Genomic DNA, 16,436 nt, shown 5'->3' on the forward strand with positions numbered 1-16,436 from the left:
ATCACTGGAATGAAAAACGTAATGTGACAAAGTAGCTACTTTGAAGGAGAAAACACTCATTTTTGTTACAGTCCTGTAAAATCCCAACTTTATCTTCATTCTTATCTGTTCACTCATTTAACTATTATTTATTGAGTACCCACTCTGTACTGGCATTGTGTAAGCCATTGGTGATATTTCAGTAAATAAGACAGTCACAGTTTCTTCTTTCACAAAGAGTGTTCAGTGGAATTTTCATTAATGATTAATTCATGCACTCATTATATTAGGTAAAATGAGGTTTAGCTCTGTGTGACAGGAAACTTGAATTAACAATGGTTTAAACAATTGCCTCATCTAAATATAGATCATCCAGGGACTTCCCTGGTGGCACAGTGGTTAAGAATCTGCCTGCCAATGCAGGGGACACGGGTTTGAGCCCTGGTCCGGGGAGATCCCACATGCCGGGGAGCAACTAAACCTGTGCACCACAACTACTGAGCCCGCGCACCTAGAGCCTGTGCTCCACAACAAGGGAAGCCACCACAATGAAAAGCCTGCACACCACAATGAAGACCCAATGCAGCCAAAAACAAATAAATAAAATAAATAAATAAATAAAAATAAATATAGATCATCCAGACCTCAAACTGTGGGTCCATCATCATAATAAACCTCAACCTTTTTATGTTGCTGCTCTGCCATTCCTAACCAGTATAGGCATTTAGATTTTGAGTCTGTTTTCTTTCATTTAGCATAGTGCATTGGGATATAGAACGTTGTTCGTATCAACAGCCCATTCCTTTTCATTATTGAGTAGTATTCCATTCTATGGATGTACTACATTTTGTTTATCTATTTCCCAGTTGAGGGACTTTGGAGTTGTTTCAAGATTTTAGTGATTAAATTGCTATAAATATTTGTTTAGAGGTTTTTGTGTGAATATAGGCCTACCATTTCACTTTGGTAACTATCTAGGAGTGGAAAATTGGGCCATATGGATAAGTGTATACTGAACTTTATAATAGCTGTGAAACTATTTTTAGAGTGGCAATACCATTGTGCATTCCCAGCAGCAATATACAAGAGTACCAGTTGCTCTGCATCCTCATCAGAATTTGGTATCATCAGGGGTTTTTTAAACCATTATATTAAGTGTATAGCAGTATCTCATTGTGGTTTTAATTAGCATTTCATTAATGACTAGTGATACTGAGCATCTTCTCATGTGCTGCTGTCATCTGTATATCTTTTTTGGTAAAATGTCTGTTCAAATCTTTTGTCTGTTAAAGAAATTTAATTGATTGTTTTCTTCTTGTTGAGTTTTGAGAGTTCTTTATATATATTGGCTACAAGTCCTGTGTCAGATATATGATTTGCAAATATTTTCTCTATGTCTTTTCATTCTGTCAACAGTTTTGTTTGCAGAGCACATGTTTTTCATTTTGATAAAGTCTAATTTATTTATTCTTTTATGGATTGTACTTTGTATCTTAAAATTGTATATTTATATGTTAAAAGCCAAATTTATAAAAACACCAAAAGAATAAATTCCTCCTGGCACCAACAGATTATCTACAAATAGTACATTAGCTATGTCTCCTAAATGTGACATCAAACAAGAAGAAATTAGATAATTTATGCTGGGAGAACTAGATTACAGTTATGAAAAGATAAGACAAGGATCTAACAATATCAATTTTTAAAACACAGAACTAAAGACTTTTAGATTCTGTACCATTGTAGTATGTAAATACATGAAATAAAATGTTTCATGGGGGCTTCAAAAACCCATTCATTTATTCATCCATTTATTTCTTTAAAAATTTTTACTGAGCACCTACAATGAGCCAGACACTGTGTTCTGGATGACGGTACACAGATGAATATGAATGGAGATAGAACTTCGGACAAATAAATAAACAGGTTATAACACAATGTGGTAAGAACTATAGTTGGCATTTGTTCAAAGTAAACCATGCTTCTTTTTGCACAGGTGGTGGTTTCATCACACGTATCTCAGTTTACAATTATTTTTCTGTGTGACGGGCCTTAATGTTTGTTTCTCTCATGGTCTGTTCCAGGAGTATAAATAACAATTTATGTTTTCTCCATAGTGGCTGGCACATAATACGAGCTGGATAAACAATCGTTGAATAAATAAAGTGCTTGCTATTGAAGTATAGAGAGGAAGAGTTGCTAAATCTGCTCCTGGGATCGCATTAAAAAAGGTGATATTTAGGGCTTCCCTGGTGGCGCGGTGGTTGAGAGTCTGCCTGCTAATGCAGGGGACACAGGTTCGAGCCCTGGTCTGGGAAGATCCCACATGCCACAGAGCAACTGGGCCCGTGAGCCACAATTACCGAGCCTGCGCGTCTGGAGCCTGTGCTCCGCAACAAGAGAGGCCGCGATAGTGAGAGGCCCGCGCGCCGCGATGAAGAGTGGCCCCCGCTTGCCGCAACTAGAGAAAGCCCTCGCACAGAAACGAAGACCCAACATAGACAAAAATAAAATAAAATTAAATTAAATTAAAAAAAATAAAAGATAGCATCATGTAATGGCAATTCTATAAATCTGGGTTAAAAAAAAAAGGTGACATTTTAAGTGAGTCTTGAAGCAGAGGTAGGAACTTGCAGGTGGGGGTGGGGTGGGGGTGGGGTGAGGCTGGGGAGGAAGAGAAGGGCAGCACGGCAGCACTGTACAGTCTTAGCCATGGGCATGTGAAGTCACACAACCCCTGTGGGAAGGACAAAGAGTCCCAGTAGGGTAGAATCATCCTATTTAGGGAAGTGTGGGAAGCAGCAGATGAAGCCGAAATGGAAGGCAGGGGTCAGGATGGGAAGGAAAGGCCTTGCCAACCAGGATAGGTTTGAACTTCATAGCGATGGAGTTGGGGAGACTGAAGGATTTTAAGCTTTTAAGTGACATGAGCAGTAGAGCAGTAAAGACTATGGCTGAAGCCCGGATAAGAGATGATAAGGATGTGGCAGTGGCAGCAGAGATGTTGAGGAGAGACAGACCTGAAAGCTATTCCAGGAGACCAAATTTATGGGACTTGGTGATTGATAAGATGTGAAGGGTAAAGTAGAAGGAGAATTTAAAGTTTTAGCTCTTCTGATGCCTGGAGAGTATCGTTATGTAGGGAGTTAACATATTATTTTTTTTCCTGAGTAATAAGTATTACATGTTCTTTAGAAAATATAGGAAAGCATAAAGAAGAAAAAAAAATCAGCTCTTATCTCAGCGCACAGAGATAACCACTGCTGATATTTTGAGTGCCTATCCTATCATTCTTCTAAAATAGATCCTAAGGATTCTATCTCCACAAGGAATTCAGAGTCTCATGAACAACATTAATATATTGAATTTAATTTTGAACCCAAATGTTAAGTTTTGACTATACTGTGAGCTGAGTCAATTTTTTTAAAAAAATCAAGTGAATTAGGTACATGAGTGGGAACTTCCGCAGAGAGAATTTCTTCCCTGGAAACTAAATAAGGGGCAGCGATGACACCCAGGACATGCCCTCATTAGTACCAGATTCTCAGAGGTGACCTGCCCAGTCACTGAGGGACATTTCCAGGTTCCGTTCCATTAATTCATGTTCAATTCATTCAATGTGCTGATCCCTGCAGGAAGGCAGCTCTGCAGCGATCACCTCCCGTGTCCAAATGTTTGGAGTGCTAATTATTTTTGCCCACTTGAACCTAGAGCTTGTGTGAACCTGTGCACATAAACTAAGTAAGAGAAAAACTTTCTGAGGTCCAGGAGCTGTGAATCAAAAACACATTATCTGAGACCCTTCCAGACAGAGGAAATGGGAGGGAAGTTAAAAAAAAGAAAGGGAAAAAGAAAAGGATATTTTTATGTTGAGAGGAGCAGGGAGAAGAAGAGTCAGGAAGATTCAGAGGACGTCTGCCTGAAAAGAAGCTCGAAGAATAGAAAAGCTAAGGAGGAGAGAAAGGGGACTCAGCGATGGACAAATGTAGCCACTGGGGCGGGCCGTCCTAGCAAAGGTAGCCTGCAGGCCAGGTACCAGGCGGAGGTGCTGCAGCTGGGGGCGAGCTCCCGGCTCCCGGACGGAATCCTTCCTCCTGACCTTCCCGGGGACCTTCCCTCGTCACGCCCGCCCCCGCCCCGGTCCTCGCCTGCCCTCAGCGGTGCTCAGAGGGTAGGCGGGTCCGCTTCCACTCTGAGGCTCTGGATTGAAAAGTCCCCGAGAGTCAAGCATGATTTACAACAGGGAAGAGAAAAATCAATACCTCCAGAGAGGTTTGGGAAGGGGGGGTGGTTACTTGAGGGAAACGTTTGGCAGAGGGTGGGAGAATTCTGCCTTGGGCTTTTCCCACCAAACCCACAACCCGACTCCCACTTCTTCACGAGGATCTGCCATCACCAACTCCGGCTCTCTCCCCCACTCCGTCGCCCGCCCCGCGGTGTGCGTCTTCTATTGCAAACGTCAGGTGGTCTAGATTTGCCCTGGGTAAGGAGCTCGACGTGCTTTTCAGCTCCGGTTCTTAGGTGCAGGGGGTTTCGCACGGCCCTGGGGGTGGCGGGGAGTAGGCTTTGGCTAGGGCCATTTCACACGGCCAGGCTTCCCCTCACTCAGCTACTGGCCAGGGTGAAGCGGGCGGCGCAGGGGGTCGCTCACAGGAAAGGGTCAGTGCAACCTGAGCAAACATTGCTAGATTTGAACGCTCACCGCGAACGGGCTTCAAGGGCAGGTCTCACATCCTCCCGGTTTTGTCCGCGGAACTCGGCAGACTCACCCTGCCGGCCGAAGCGCGGAGCCGGGCACCCCAGCTGCGCCGGGCCGGCAGCTCCTGCCCGCTGGAGTTTGGACACTGGGCGCTCAGGCCGACTCTCCCGGAGTTGGCTCGCGCGCTCCGGACCAATGAGCGCGCCCCGCACCAATGAGCGCGCCCCGCGGAGGGCTCGGCTCCCCCCCGCGCGCCCTGATTGGTCCCGCGGCCGGCTAGGCCGGGCGGGCCAGCAGCGGCTGCGGGAGGCGGCGAGCGCCCGGCGCGAATGGGAGTGGCGCGCGCCCCCCACTGCCCTGTCCCTCCCCGCCGCGTTCCCTCCTTCTTTCCCTCCCTCCCTCGCTCCCTCGCTCCCTCCTCGCACTCCCCGGCTCCGGCCGCGCGCTGGCGGGGCTCCGCATTGCACACTCCGGGGGCGCCGCAGTGCTCGTGGGATGGAGCAGCGGGCTGCCGCTGGCGGCCGGAATCCGCGTGCAGCCCGGGTGAGTAGAGGCGGGCTTCCCGGGAGAGCACAAAAGGAAACGGGGCTCCTGCCAGCGGCCCAAGCTTATGCGGGGCCTGGGCCAACCACGGAGTGGGCTGAGTCCCTGGAACTACCCAGTGCTAGGACAGTCTTTTCCCCCACCGCCCCTGGCCCGCAGAGCTGGTGTCCTCGCTTCTGCATCCCGCTCCGGTGTTTTGCCCCCGAGTGGGCAGTCCGCACTGCGCGCAGCCTGGGAAGGTCCGGAGAGGCGTGTGTGCGTGTGTGTAGTGCTGGTGCTCTGGGGGTGGGATGAAAATGTCAGGAGCTGCCAAGTTCAACGCTGGAGGAATCTTTCCCAAGAGTAATTCGTCACCTTCCCAGGGCCAAGCGTGCGTCCACCAGGAACTCCAGCCGGAGGGAGAACCGGGGAGGCGGAGTGGCAGCGCCCCACATGTTGCTGCGGGGCGGGCGGGGGGTGGCGGTGGGCGGCGGCCGTGGCCCGGCTGCGCCCACCCAGAACCGCTGCCGTGGGGCGGTGAGCTGGGGCGCTTCCAGCCGTCGCGCTAACGCGCAAGGCCCTCCGACCGCCCACTATGGGGGTTCGGCGAGGTGGCGTTCGCCCACGGAGCCAGAGCTTCGCCTGGGCTTGACTTGGCGACCCGCTTTTCTCTCCAGTAAGAGCAGTTCCATTGATTACATTTGGCTAAACAGTCTGTTTTAGCCTAAAGCTCTGTATTGGTCGGTCTATCTGACTCGCTCTGACCCCCGCCGCGATCTCACCAGCTCCACTCCCCCAACCCCTGCCTCGACCCTACTCCACACAGTGAGGTTCAAAACTTGATGTTTGAGTATGATTGTATCCGGCGTGGTCCCTGGCATCTCAAGTGTCACAATCATTTGTCATTTCCTAGGGGACTCCAAGGACTTGTTGTAATTTGGGGGGGGGGGCGGGGCGGGACATTGAGGAGGAAGCAACTCTTTGGTAGGGAATTAGTTGGTAGAATAGCGTTGACCTCCCAGAGCATATGACAGAAAGAATATTAAGCTTCTCCCTCTGGTAACTCACCCAAGGTGTGACCTCCAAAATTCAGTTTTCTTTGTGGGAGGCTAGGGAGTTTAGATTCTCCAGGGGGAAGGTTATTTCTTGTTAAATTGACTTACAGTGACATATGCTCTGTTCTGCTCTTCTCTGGCCAGCCATTGCAGATGCCTTGATATTATTAGGGCAATTCCCTTAAAGCCATTACATTTTCTTACTCGAAGTAGCTCTTTAAATTTTTAGATCTGCACCCTTTTTCTCTAGAAGACATTAATGGTTACTGTATATGTGCTCATGTGTACCAAGTTTGCAAAAGATATTTGTGCAATCATACATGAAATGGCTTAATACACATTTATGGTAAACCCATTTAAATGTAAAACATCTGTCTGTTTTCAATTTTAGTCTCCTCCTTGACCAAAGGCACCAGACTGAAACAGGACTTAAAAGAGGCTTCCTTGTTTAAAAAGAGGTTTTACAGAACTCTAGTCCTGAAAGCAAACAGTAAGCTTTCGAGCTTGTAGGCACACAAAGCCTGTTAAAAATTGTGAATTAGTTTTTTGGGGTTAAAAATATCAGAAATGCTTCCAGACCAAAAAGGGTAGCTACAATGCATAGGTCTACATTTTGAAGCTGTTGACAGTCTTTATAAGATGAATGTTTATAGCACAGAATGCATAAATGGGACTGATTATAGCAAATAATGCCAAGTAAAAAACCATACTTTGCATCATATGTACAGTTTACATGGCACATTGAGATCTACTATTAAAGTATCTGTGAGGAATTCACCCTGATTTTACAGGTGGGACAACTGAGGCTCTCAGAGGTTGAGTGACTTTTCCAAGGTGAATAGCAGAGTTCAAGTCAAATTATTTTTCCAAGTTCTTCCCTCCCTTGCTCCCTCCCTTCCTTTCTTCATGCTGGGCTTCCTTCTTTCCTAGTTCTAATTTCTGTACCTCTTTTTACTATTCAGCACATTCTGGACCATTATGTACCATTCCCAAAAGGCTTTGCTCTCTGCAAAGTACCACTTAGCTCCCTGTAAGGTGAGGGCTGATAAACATTTAAGGAGAAAGCTAATAATGGATTTTAAGGAACTATCCTTTTCCAAGGGGCATATTATTTTTATTAATGAGTTGTTAAATATACAAGTAATCAAAACCCTAAAGAATGATGTCCTTATGGTAGTGCTTCAGAAAAATCAAGTGACTAGTAGTGGCATAGATGTTTGAGAAATATGTAAGTCTCCCTACTCTATAAGCAGAAACTCCTCATAAGTTCAATAGACAATTACAATGAAGCTCTAATAAATGATTATTTCATTAGTGTCATTTGAATTTTAAAAAGAATTGACAAAACAGATTACTTAAATAAACCCAGAGCCACTCCGGAAAAAAAAAACAAAAACTCACTCATCAAAAGTCCTGAAATCCTCATTAACTAGTTTACAAATGCAACAGAAGACATTGATTAAAGAGAAATCATGTTTTCACTTGCATAGCTAGCAATAAGGGGCTTACAGCTATCTGCCTATCTGATTATTTATTAAAAACCCATCATTTGCACATCTTTTCTTGGAAAACTATTGCTCATGATCTTTATTTATGACATTGCATAATATTTTTTAAGATGAGTAGAATTAATTTTGTTTGGATTAATGTAGGTAGAAATATTTGAAGGGTCAGTTTATTAAATTAAGCCCCTGAAGGGTGACAGATCCCAAGCACACTAAAAATGAGATGGCCAAAAATGAATGCGGAAAAATTCTTGCAATGGAGTCCCAAAATAATAATGAAAGACTCTTACATACTGTGAAAGGAGAATTGTGGAAATACTTGGCTTACATTGTACCAAACAGATACTCAGAGATAAAAAGAGAACACAGTGTAAATGAATTCTTTGCTTCTGCTTTGGCTGAGTAATATTCTTATACCCAGGCTTTCTCAGGCAATAAACACACTGGAGGTAATAGATCAAGAGATGGCAAGTGCTCAGGATATTCCAGACCCGATCAACAGACTAGATACTAAATCACCAAGACGGCCATCACGTAAGTGTGTTGAACCTTAGTGTGTAAATGACAGCTCTCTGGGGCATTGGCTGGCGGCCTTGCGGGGCTTTTGTCAGGGGAGGAGTTTCAGGGGGGACCCTGCAGCCATCAGGCCAGATCCATGTCCCTAGAGATCAGTATTCAAAGTGAACACAGATTACAGTAGTACAACTTATTTTGGAGAAAGGGGGAATAATGTATTAGAGTTTAAGGAGGAAATATATTTGTGGCCAAAGTGTTGCCCAAAATATGATATTTTTAAACTTTCAGAAAGCCTGACTGGATTTCAAATCCTGGTTCCTCCCTATTCATGAATTTTTTTTTTTGACCAAGAAACAAGAAACAGAGAGTGGAGATAGACACTTCTCTGAGTGGACAAATAAGGTCTTCCAGGAATTAGTTTGGGGATGGTTTTATTTAAACTTTTATAAATATCTGTAGATGGTATGTAGTTCTTATGGGTAAGTGAAAACTACACTGATAAAGTTGAACCATAGGAATAACTAAAAAGACGGCCTAAATGGGAAGAAAAATAATAGAAGATTAAAGTCAAAATGGAAGATTGAAGATAAGTGTACTTGGGAAAAGCAATCTCAAGTACATTTATAGGAGATGGTTTTGGATTCCATTCCCATCAGAGGTCAACATAGCTGGATAATATTCTCTCAGCTTTCTTAAAAAAAAAAGTGTGTCCACCAAGTTAAAGTTAATGTTAAGAAAAGGATATAAAATTCTATATTAGTGTGATACCATTAAAAGTGTGTAGTTGAGTTAGTTTGTATAAATCCTCTTTACGTATCTGTTCGTTTATTATAGAAGGAAATGCATCAATACATGAAGCTGGTATGTCTTGTAACAACTCCGTAGACAAAGCTTCCAGGATCCCATAAGAGATGTGCCCAGTTTCCAGAGCCAGGGCCTTCAGAGAAGCCCCAAGTATGATGTCCCCATCAGATAATTTTAGTTTTCTCTCAGTCTACCAATTAGGGGTAGGGGTCATAGTTATAACTGGTGGCTAGCTACCATATCTAGTAGCCTAACTGACATTTTTACCCTTATGAGGTTGCTGCAAAGGAAGAGCTATACAGATACTGGAAGTCAAATTCTCATGCACACAGTTACATATACAGTGAACTTGGATTATTTTCCTGAAAATAAAAAACTAGAACTAGAACACATCTGTTGATATTTGAAAGCAAGGGGGTTCAGACAGGAAGTAATAAGCTCAAAGACTATGTAATACCCTCATCTCCTGTCCTGCATCCCACTTGCTCATCCTTACTCTCTCTTTTGCCGAGAGGGGCTGCAGGCTAAAATTAAAAATAGATTCCAAAAAACATTCAGGTGTATGCATGAATGATTACCACATCCTGGATTGTTAGGCAGAACAGAAGTATTGGGCGTGAAATCTTCATCTTTTTGTAGACCTTTTAGAAGCCATAGATATAAGAATTCTTAAAGCCAAGATTGTCCTATCTTTGACATTTTTTAAAAAAAAAATCATGATTGTTACTTGAGTTATCAAAGCAAGTATCTCTAAGCATTCAAAATGATTAAATAACAATACAGTTAATGTGTTTGGGTGGTAGGATTTTGGATAAACATTTTCAAAAATATATTTCTTAATATTTTTATGCCCTAAAAAGCAGGATAAAGATTGCATTATTCTCATCCCATTTTCCCCCCTTTTCAAAAAGTACCAAATTGTATATAAACTAGCAAATGTACACATTATTTGTTTCCATCAAGACATCTAGAAATACTCGTTTCTTTATGCCATTAAAGCAATTTAGATAATATATACACTTACTTGCACTTATAATAATAGCATTTATTACTCTACTTTTTATTTGTATGGCTTTTCATCTGCAGGACTCTACCTGCTTATGAGGGATTATGCTAATCTTCCATTGGCAGAGAGGGCAGTGTAGAGCAATGATAGAGGCCTGGGATTTCCCATGTTGTAATTCTGGCCCTGCCAGTTGCCAACTGTGTGACCTTAGGCAAGTTATTTAGTTTCTTCCAGTTTTAACTGGTGACCGTTAACTAGCTGACTGACCTTTAGCAAGTTAGGCACCCAGTGTTTGGGCTTCATCTGCTTCAACTATAAAATCAAGGGGTTGCACTAATTAAACTTTAAATTCCTAGGTGAGGAGGAACCAACATATATTTTTTGACATTTAAAACTACCCAATAATGCTGATCTAATAAAATGGTTTTGAGCAACTAGAAGTGTGGCATAATGTTGGTATTTAGAACAAACTAAGTTAACAAGACAGAGTTCTTGGAGATCTATAATAAAAAATTTAAAATATCTAGCATATCTCCCTGGAATTTGTTCTTTTCTTGCTATGTAGATCTTTCATGTTCTTTCGACTTGATTGTCCATGCGGAATACATTTAATTTCTTAGAACTTTTTATCTTGAAGATAAAAAAGTTGACTTTCAAGTGTTCTAAAAATGTTAACTCTTAAAAATACTGACTTTAATAGAAGTAATATTCTGAATTTATGTAAGGTCTTTCTGTACAAGATCAAAGGAATGGTATTAGAAGTACATGGTTTTCCTTTTATGTATAACTTCATAGAAGGATTTTCCTTTATGGAATTCTTTAAATTCATATTCCCAGTCACCCAACCGAATGAATGCACAGAAACTTTTGTAGCAATTCTGACTTGTTCTTGGTCAGATGTGTCCTTAGTCAGGAGTGTCCTTTTATCCAGTATTTCCCAATTGACAATTCTTTTTAAACCTTCAAGGCCTAGTTCAAATGCAGTCTCCCCAAAGAAGCCTTTTCTCCTCATTTACATCAGTGTAAATTTTCCTCTTTTACGTATACCTGTACTTTGTACTAACTTACTGTTCTTTACATTCTAGCTTATTTACATCATGTCTTATTTCTCTTGAATGCTGGCATGAGTATATTGTCTTGCACAGAGTAAGCCTTCAAAGAATATGTTGAATAGACTTACTACTTTCATAGAGAAAAAGCTGTAAAGGTTGGGGGTGGGCTGGGGGGTAGGGGAGGGGAGGGGGATCACAGGAGATTGATTTAGATGGAAGGGATAGGTTTGGGTTTTGTAGTTTATGACAATTGCCATCTAAGTTTAGTCTCTGGATGTCCACCAAGAACAAGTAAATATCACAAGCTGTGACTGTTCTCCTCAGAGACACTTTGCTGCTTTTGTTTCCTAGGAATACCTTCTAGATATTGAGGGTCTTTACTGAATAGACTCTAAGCCATCAATCACCATGACCTAGGACTTGGGCAAGTTAGATTTGCCATCTTCCCACCTGGAAATAAAAAGCTGGCTGTTTCACACTTTCATACTAAGCTGTACTGTGCTTTTTAGAAGTATATAGATAATTTCTGTTAAACAAAAAACAACAGAAAGGTTCAAGGAAGAAAATAATCATTTCTCTTCCCATCACCCAGATTTAATTATTCGTATGTAATCTCTTACTACCTTAATAGCATTCTTTTTTTTTTTTAATTCTCAATTTTACTTTTTTATGTCGTTTTGATTTTTTTTTTTTTAAGTTTTAAATTATTTATTTATTTATTTATTTTTGGCTGTGTTGGGTCTTCGTTTCTGTGCGAGGGCTTCCTCTAATTGCGGCAAGTGGGGCCACTCTTCATCGCGGTGTGCGGGCCTCTCACTATTGCGGCCTTTCTTGTTGCGGAGCACAGGCTCCAGACGCGCAGGCTCAGTAGTTGTGGCTCACGGGCCCAGTTGCTCCGCGGCATGTGGGATCTTCCCGGACCAGGGCCCGAACCCGTGTCCCCTGCATTGGCAGGCAGATTCTCAATCACTGCGCCACCAGGGAAGCCCCTGGGCTGATGCTTTTTAAACAGAGAGCTAGACAAGGCTAGATCTGTTTAGTCTCTAATAGCCAGGATTCTTCTTCCTGTTCCATTGTCATAGGTTGGAATCACAGCCAACTGACTTAAAATGTTGTTTTGGGGGCACCAGGTGAGATGTGGCTGGATCAGCATCAACTCCACCCAGTTCTGAGAAATAACTCAGAGTTCATTTTCCACTGTTGCCAATATTGTTATTCTTTGGTAGAGCCAAACCAGGCAAGTAAAAATCAACAGGATGCAAGAGATATTTTTCCCATCAAAGCTATTCAGAGGCTCAACTTTCCAAATGAAAGGCAATACATATCATATAATGGAATAGCGATTTAAAGAGAGGTACTGTTTGTAATGGTTCTTTCTTCTCAGCTTGGGAACTATGTCAGAGAGACCTTTGCTAGAAGGGGTAATTTTCAGCTAGGCCAAGCAAGTTCAAGAAATGTTGAATGCTGTAGCACCTAGAAGACATTGCAGGCAAGTGGGTAAACTCATTTCCTACAGTTTCTGGGAGGTTTTGACATTGCAGGAGGGTTTCACATCTCTCCTGGAACAGTTTCCTGCATAAGGTTGAACATGGGAAATGGAAAGAAGAGAAAGAGTACAGAAAAGAAGGAGCTGGAGGACTTACAATAAGGAGAGGATCACCTGCTTTATAACCGATTGAAGAAAACTTTCCAGTCCTATCTGATTCCGATCTTATCTGGGGAAGCCCTAAAATGTACAGAAATAAATTTGAGGAGAGCCACAAAGCTCTGTTTGCCTTACGTTATCTGCTGTGTTCCTGCTGCAGCCTCCATTAGGGCCACTCGGGTGCTGAGTCATAGTCTCAACTGTAGCGTCTAAAAGATTACTGTTAAAAGGCTTCCCTGAGGGGAAGCACGTGCTGGCTGTTGAATGAATCCAAGCTGGTTAACAGCTGCGTATTGGTCAAGTAGGCAAGTAAAAGTTGAGGGAATCTAAGTCTCCAAGGGGACCGAGACAGAGACACAGAAGAGGCAACGATTTTGTGGTGAGGTATGGGTGGAAACGAAAGATGTTGGGATCTTTGCTTATTTCCCACTTGTAATCTAAACTCTCATCAGGCTATTTGCTGAATTATCAACCGCCAATTCCTTACCAGATTTTGGCCAAGCCAGTTAACTTCTTTGAATGTCTGTTTCCTCATTTGTAAAATGACTGTACACGATCAGCCCTTCTAGAGCAGGATCTGCAGGAAGAGACACTGGTTCCTTGGGATGCTGAGGGAAATAAAAGTACAATGGTCAAAAGTGTTTGGGAAACAATGGGTGAAATGCTTTTCAATTGCAAGACTTTTCAGAACTTTTAGTAAGTAAATGATCATTCTAAATACCTGAAAAGTTGGTATACTCTTTGGTGAAAACCAAACCTGTTTGACAATGGAACCCATTTTGAAGGTGCATCTTTTGGGTCAGTGTTCTGTGCAACACCAAATATTGGACTAGCTTTGTCTGAGGTCCTTCTGGGTTTTAAATTCTGTGAATCTACAGTTACATAGTATGTCTCTCTTCCTGTTTCTTTTCTAGCTAGCCCCTTGCCTCTTATCTTGAAGAATTTTTATGTTGTATAAACCTTTTGATCAAAAATGTACTCTGTTAGAAAATCCCTGCATCTACTTTAAGAAGACACTGAGAGAGCGCAAACTTGCAAGCTATGCACATTCCCTTAACTTTTGTATTTTAGACTACATAAAGTCACAGAGAGTCAAAACACAAATAATGAATTCCCCAAATACACACACGCACACACCCTAACAAAAATATTGAAACGTTTATTAATAGAGAGGGGATAATATTTCATACAGGAACAATTTATAAAAGACTTCATTCTGACAGAGGCATTTCTGAGCAAAGCGGTGCAATTAATCACAGAGCTGTAGCATAAATATGAAAAGATGAATACTGAACGTATACAAAATGTGCACTGTTCTTCCCTTCATCTTCAGGATTACAGAAGACGTTTATCACACATCGCCTCACCAACACCAATCTTGGATTTTCTATTTGGCTCCTGCCAGATTCACCCTTTGCTGGACGAGGAGCTAGTAAAAGTGGGAGTGTTTTGAGGAGGGAGTGGCAGCAGAAGTTCAGGGCACAGCGTGGCTGGGTCTGGATTGTGCCTCCTCTTGCTGAAATAGCTCCCCTTCCAGAGGTTGTTGGGGATACAGGGAAACAGGGCGTAACTCTGGGTTAGAAAGAGAGAATAAGTATTCCCAATGCCTGTTTTTCATATTGTCATCATTGTACTTTGTGAATTCTCTACAGTTAGAATAATCTAAATCTCTACAGGTAACCTATAGCAGACAACTTGCAGTGGGCTATGAGTTCAGTTTTCTTGATACGTTTTTAAAGAGATAATTTTTTAGATAATGTTAGGATACAAAAGCCAAAATATGATAATAATTTCCCTTTTACAATTAAATTAAATTTACATGTTACACTGTTTCTAAAGTTTGGTTGTCTATCCTCCACCCTTATTTAAAATTTTTAAGAATCTTTGTCAAATGTTCTGTTATTTGAATTCAAGCTTATCTCGGACGAAACATCAATATTCCTATTTAGTTTTTCTTGTCTTGTTAAAAAAGTTGGAATTAGTTGTACACATTTAATTATATCTTTATACTCTAAATTGAGTTTTGAAATTTGGTGAACAATTTGTAACTATTTTTTTCCCAAGTGATAATATACATATTATCATATTGGCTTGATTCATAAGACTTTCCTCACCTCCTTGCACTGACTCCACAAGGATTCCAAGCTGTGCTGTGCCTAGATTTTTGAATTCAGCTTTCTCATTTTTAGAGGCTGCCTTTTCTCTTCCCTTAAACATACGAACAGAGCTTTTAGTTCATTGCGCATTGCAAGCCCTGACACAGACTAGGTGCTCAGCAGATACCTGATGAGCAGAGATTCTCCCTTGTCCATCAGTGTTTGCTGAATAAATGAACAGATTAGTTAACGAGCAGTGCTTCCTGTTAATTGTCACCGCTGTCATTCCAGTAATGTAACCATTACCTACCATACAAGGCTATTTTTCTTAACAATTAAAAGTAAGTTTTTTATAACCCACCAACATGATGCTAATTAGTGTTTAATGTTCATTTTCCTGCTTCGAAAGATACTCAGATAAAAGAATTCTACTCAGAAAGTTTTGCACAGATTTCACGAAACCGAACAGATATAGTTGGTTCTGTACCACAGAAGCTCAATGAACTTTGGAGGAGACCCGAGTCTTCTCACATAGGAATGAGATGCTCTCTGTGGGACTGAACCCAAGTGCCTTAAAACCACTAAGTAGGGTTTGTTTTGGCGTGTTACAGCATTCCCCCTTTGGAATGTTCAGTCAGTTTAGGGATGCTGATTTCCATAAAGCTTTCAGCATAAACTTCATCTTATGTGAAAAAGAATTTGGTTTGCATTTGGTCTGTACTTGATTGTTGATGCTTTATACGCTGTACTCTGGATGTGTAGAAAGATTGAGTCTTCCTAGCCATTTTTTAGGCTTCTTTTTTTTTTTCCATGGGTTAGGTTTTTTTTTTTTTAAAAGAGCTCCTGACTTATTTATTTATTTATTTATTTATTTTATTATTATTATTATTTTTTTGGCTGTGTTGGGTCTTCGTTTCTATGCAAGGGCTTTCTCTAGTTGTGGCAAGCGGGGGCCACTCTTCATCGCGGTGCGCGGGCCTCTCACTGTCACGGCCCCTCGTGTTGCGGAGCACAGGCTCCAGACACACAGGCTCAGTAGTTGTGGCTCACGGGCCTAGTTGCTCCGCGGCATGTGGGATCTTCCCAGACCAGGGCTCGTACCCGTGTCCCCTGCATTGGCAGGCAGATTCTCAACCACTGCGCCACCAGGGAAGCCCCAATTTTTAGACTCCTTGACTAGTAAGTCTCCTTCGTTAAAGATTAGTTGTTTGAAAAAGGAAACAGACTCACAGATATAGAGAACAAACAAACAGTGGTTACCAGTGGGGAGAGGGAGTGGGGGAGGGGAAAGACAGGGGTAGGGGATTGAGGTACAAACTATTATGTATAAAATAAATAAGCTACAAGGTTATATTGCTCAACACAGGGACTATAGCTAGTATTTTATAATAACTATAAATGCAGTATAACCTTTAAAAATTGTGAATCACTATGTTGTACACCTGTACCATATAATATTGTATGTCAGCTATAGCTCAATAAAGAAAAGAGATGATAGGGTACCTACATCCTTCTCTTTTGAAACAGGAGGGGGGAAGTCTCCTACTTTCTCTGTTG

At 41.9% G+C, this 16,436-nt stretch overlaps 1 protein-coding gene and 1 long non-coding RNA gene across 7 annotated transcripts in view; one reads left to right on the forward strand and one right to left on the reverse strand.

Moving 5' to 3' along the window:
* Positions 1-4,832, reverse strand: part of LOC132368935 (uncharacterized) — a 33,741-nt gene extending 28,909 nt beyond the window's left edge. Inside the window, exon 1 of the long non-coding RNA XR_009504190.1 lies at positions 4,682-4,832. This is a non-coding gene — a long non-coding RNA (uncharacterized LOC132368935). The remainder of the gene's footprint in view (positions 1-4,681) is intronic.
* Positions 4,833-5,106: 274 nt separating this feature from the next.
* Positions 5,107-16,436, forward strand: part of LYPD6 (LY6/PLAUR domain containing 6) — a 110,844-nt gene continuing 99,514 nt past the window's right edge. For all 6 annotated transcript variants that reach the window (XM_059927131.1, XM_059927133.1, XM_059927134.1 and 3 more), the window contains exon 1: positions 5,107-5,221. The gene's annotated coding sequence lies outside the window, so the exon portion shown is untranslated. The remainder of the gene's footprint in view (positions 5,222-16,436) is intronic.

This window comes from Balaenoptera ricei, chromosome 7, assembly GCF_028023285.1.
Source record: "Balaenoptera ricei isolate mBalRic1 chromosome 7, mBalRic1.hap2, whole genome shotgun sequence".
Classification (NCBI taxonomy): Eukaryota; Metazoa; Chordata; class Mammalia; order Artiodactyla; family Balaenopteridae; genus Balaenoptera; species Balaenoptera ricei.